This window comes from Belonocnema kinseyi, chromosome 10 (genome assembly GCF_010883055.1).
Source record: "Belonocnema kinseyi isolate 2016_QV_RU_SX_M_011 chromosome 10, B_treatae_v1, whole genome shotgun sequence".
Taxonomy (NCBI): Eukaryota; Metazoa; Arthropoda; class Insecta; order Hymenoptera; family Cynipidae; genus Belonocnema; species Belonocnema kinseyi.
In genome coordinates this window covers 75,255,300-75,259,481 of record NC_046666.1, presented here as the reverse complement: position 1 = coordinate 75,259,481, position 4,182 = coordinate 75,255,300, and the positions used below count along the sequence as shown (strand labels likewise).

Genomic DNA, 4,182 nt, shown 5'->3' with positions numbered 1-4,182 from the left:
TCTTATCCATCTCGAGTACTCACTCCTGAAAGCCCGGATTAAGAAAGCACAAGAGAAAAACTTTCGTGAACAGCTCCTCGATAAGAGGATGCACGGTATCTTACACAGAAATGTACAGGATCAGTCAATGTTGTGTGAGCTAACTTTTGTTTTTCTTAAATTACCCGGATTGAAGTCTGGTACGGAGCGTTTCATTTTGGCATGCCAAGCCGGTGTCATTTCCATCTTAAAATACCGTCGCCACATTTTGAGCTAAGGCATGTCCGATGATAGCGGCAGGGCGTGCCATGCACACCCCGAGCATTTAGTTCACATACTATCTAGTTGTCCAACTCATGCGGGAACGACATACATCCAAATGCACAATGCGGCACTAAGAAATGTTTATTACCATTGCTGTCACTCTTATGGCATTAACCTTAATATCGCTCCCCTAAATGCTACTAGGGAAATCGAGTCAATTGTCGAGAATGAGAAGTGCCGCATATACTGGAACTTTATATTCTCGTCAATTGTTTCTGTTGCACACTCGAGGCCTGACATGGTTCTTCTTGACTTCGAGAAGCGGACCATGTTCGTTATCGAATTTTCAACAAGAACATCATAGCCAAGGAGAGAATTGCAAGGATTGTACCTTGGATATTCTGTTAAACTAATCGTCCTTATCATCGGCACTCTTGGAGGTACCAAGCTTTCACTCGTTAATAGCATGAAAATCTTCCCTGCGTGTCAATAATATGCTAAAATACTTGCGGAAAAAATGCAGAAGGCGGTGGTCCTTGGGTCCCTACGTGCTCTCAGTGTGCGAGAAACTTTTGCCGAATCGTCGTATTGATTCCGTTACAGACTGTAACCACCAATCTCACGGTCGTGAGACGTGGTTGTGGCTGAACTTTTACGACTATTTCACTGGGATCGGGTGCAGTTTTTTCAGATTAGCACCCGCTCTCAGCGAAATTCTGCAGTTGTCCTTATGACAAATTTTTAATTATAAAAATATGTTATTTTTTTCAATTGATCTTTTTCGGTGAGGTTAAAAATAATATGTTTTGGTTGTGGATACGGTTATTCTGTTAAAAATTCATTTTGTTCTTGTTGAAGAATCATCATTTTTAATTTTAGTTAAAACTTCAAATATTATGTTGAAAATTTAATTATTTTGTGAAAAACTCTATTCTTTTTTTTTAAGTTATCTATTTGGTTAAAAATTTAACTGTTTAAAAAAAATTGTCTTTTTGGATAGAAAATTTATCCTTTCGGTATAAAAATTCAACCGTGCTTTACACCATTCGTCTTCTTGGTTTGAAAATGCAACTATTTGGGTAAAAATGCAACGAATTTTGAGTGAAAGTAAATATTTTTGCCGAAGAATTCTAATAAATAGTTGAAAATTCATCTTTGTAGGTTGAAAAGTTAATAATTTTGTTAACAATTCTTTTTTCTTAGTCAACTCTTTTTTAAATTCTTCTTTTAGATAGAAAATTCGTCCCTCTGAATTGAAAATCCATCACTTATAGTAGAAATTCTCTTGGATGGAAACTTATCTTTCTTAATTGAAAATTCAACTATTTGGTTATAAATCCATTTATTTCATCAGCAAATTATTCTTTTTTAGTGGGAAATTCAAAAATTTTGCTGAGAAAAGTAATGTATTTCCACTTTAAAGCTTTAGCATTTCACATTAAATTCATTAGGATGTGTTTGTTCTGTTTTTTATTTTAGGTGTTCATCAAATTAATTGAAGACAAAAAAATTACCTACTGGGCTCTCCCTTTAAGTAATTTATTTTCTTCAATTAATTTAATCCTTCTTAAGAAGGGGAGTGTTGGAAACAGTTTTCGAAATAGCGTGAAGTGCTTTTTCTAACGGTCATTTATATAAAATCTGAAAATAATTAAGAATTCTTTTTCCATAAAATAAAAGAAAATCTTGGGGATAGAAATAGAAAAAAATTGCTCTTACCTCCCTCTTGATATGTACCTATTTCAAAATTTGTATCGCTTTTTAATTTTTTTCCAAAATGTGTTGTATTTTAATGTTAAAAAGGGTGACTTTAAATCTCTAGATGCACCTTGCGTAAAATAAAATATCTACAGCCCTGTTATTAAATGCATCAATGTAAGTACATACATAGTACAAGCGAACAAGCACAGCCGGCTGAAGAATGACTGGAGCATTCAACCGTCATTGGGGCACGCTTGGGGTCGATTTGCAGCTGTCAAGGGATCCTAGGTGGGGATACTTGGCACGCGACATCACTGCACCCTTCGTTCACCCCCATAACATTCAACACAACACTTTTAGTTAACGGTTCGTTCAGTCCTTCTTTCTTTTCACTTATTTCTTATTCTCTTCATTTTCGTTACACAAATATCATTTTTAGTGACACTATATAATTTGTTAATCTAAGTACTTACTTAAAAAGTGCAGTTCAAAACAAGTGACTCGAGGAAAGTGAAATAAAAGGCTTATTGTTGGTGGCGTCCTGGGATTTCTCTCCATCGAAGAAAACTGAAAATTAAATTTTTAAAATACATAATTCATTTGGTAAGTTTTTACTTTCTAAAAAGTATTAATATATGCATTTTTTTACAATTTTCAAGTATAAAAGTAAATTTAAAGACTAGTGAGACATTTTTTTTGCTATAATAAAGATTTTTTATGGCTTAGTCTTCGCGTGCTAACATTTTTGTACTAATAGCTGCATTTTTTCGGCATTAGTATCAGGAGCTGGAAAATAAGGCTATTTGTACCGACAGTTCGTTACCAATAACCGGATTTTTACATTCTCATCCAGTGAATGTATTAGATTTGTGTAAAATTTGATCCTCCTCGTTTTTGTCAAATGTCCACGTTTTGAGGCACCCTGAATCCGAAAAACGGGTTTTTACGAGTGGGTCTGGCTGTGCATGTGTGTGTATATGTGTCTTTGCGTGTGTCTCTAGATTTTTAGTTTGTTAGCATGATAACTTTCTAAAGAATTGACAGATTGGTTTGGCCTTTGGTATAATATTTTAGTGTCCTAAAATAAAGGTCAAGTTCGTTAGGAAACCATTTTGGGTGAAAATTCAAAAAAAGAGCGTATTTTGAAAATTGTTGAGACCACTTTTTTCAAAATTCAAATATTTTCTGTACGGATATTTATGGTATTCAATCAGGCGAACAATTTATCCCCATGAATTTTTTCTATAAAACCAAAATTTACTGGAGTTATAGCATTTACAATATTCCAAAAAACACACGAATATCAACATTTTAGGCCAAATAACGCAGGATGTGCAAAAAATCAAGAGATGGAAAATGTTAATGCCCTACATAATTGTCATAACAACTTTTTGATTTTTCTTAAAAAATTGGAAATTCAAATTTTTACAGAATAAAAAAAGAATTAAAAATAAAGAATTACATTTTGCGGTTAAACTGTGCAAAATAGCTAAAAGGTTGTGAATACAAAAGTGATGCAGTTTTAAAAGATCTACAAATTTCTTTCTCATCACTTTTTGATAGCATGCGTAGTTTGTGTTTTAATCGTGAAAAACTTTATTTGCAATAAAAAAACAGCCAGCTGCGTGGGCACATTCTTATGACAGCTTATGTTTTTAAATTTCTTTTTCGTCTCATGTGTCGGTTTTAAAAAAATTTACTTTTTTTATAATTATTTCAAATGTTCTTAATGATATTTTTCATGATTCGAGCAATAAAAAGAACTAACAGAACAATATTCATGACAAATTAATTAATTTCTACATTCTCATCAAGAGAAGGTATTATATTTACACCATTAAGCCATTTCCCTTTCGGGATAGGCGTTAATTACTCGGTGGGGAAAGGGGTAATGTGTAGAATGGATAGAGAATTTTCAGATTGATCCAGAATTCTCGTGGTATTTATGTAAATAACACGTTCGTTCCGCAACACTGCTCCGACCCAGGTTGCTGATCAATCTCTCTAGCAATCACCCCAAGTGAAGATCCTCACAAAGACGTTATGTAAGGTTCCCCACTTTGGACTATTAGTGGCCAAGGTCTTTTGTTTCAGGCGTCATTCACTCTACTGACACTCTTTTTATTAACTGTTTTTCGCCATACTTTCCTGTCCTGGCATACTTCTCTAGCTTCTTTTATGTCCATGCATTTTGTTGTGCAGGCTCTCCTGTTTCTGTGACTTCTTATGTCTCTTCTA

At 34.0% G+C, this 4,182-nt stretch overlaps 2 protein-coding genes across 3 annotated transcripts in view; one reads left to right on the top strand and one right to left on the bottom strand.

Annotated features, from left to right (window-relative positions):
* The window catches only part of LOC117182026 (6-phosphofructo-2-kinase/fructose-2,6-bisphosphatase-like), a 110,823-nt gene that overhangs the window by 73,119 nt on the left and 33,522 nt on the right, over positions 1–4,182 (bottom strand). For both annotated transcript variants that reach the window (XR_004468244.1, XR_004468245.1), the window contains exon 7: positions 2,418–2,511. The gene's annotated coding sequence lies outside the window, so the exon portion shown is untranslated. The remainder of the gene's footprint in view (positions 1–2,417; positions 2,512–4,182) is intronic.
* LOC117181208 overlaps positions 1–4,182 on the top strand; it is a 243,827-nt gene that overhangs the window by 233,911 nt on the left and 5,734 nt on the right. The window lies entirely within an intron of this gene.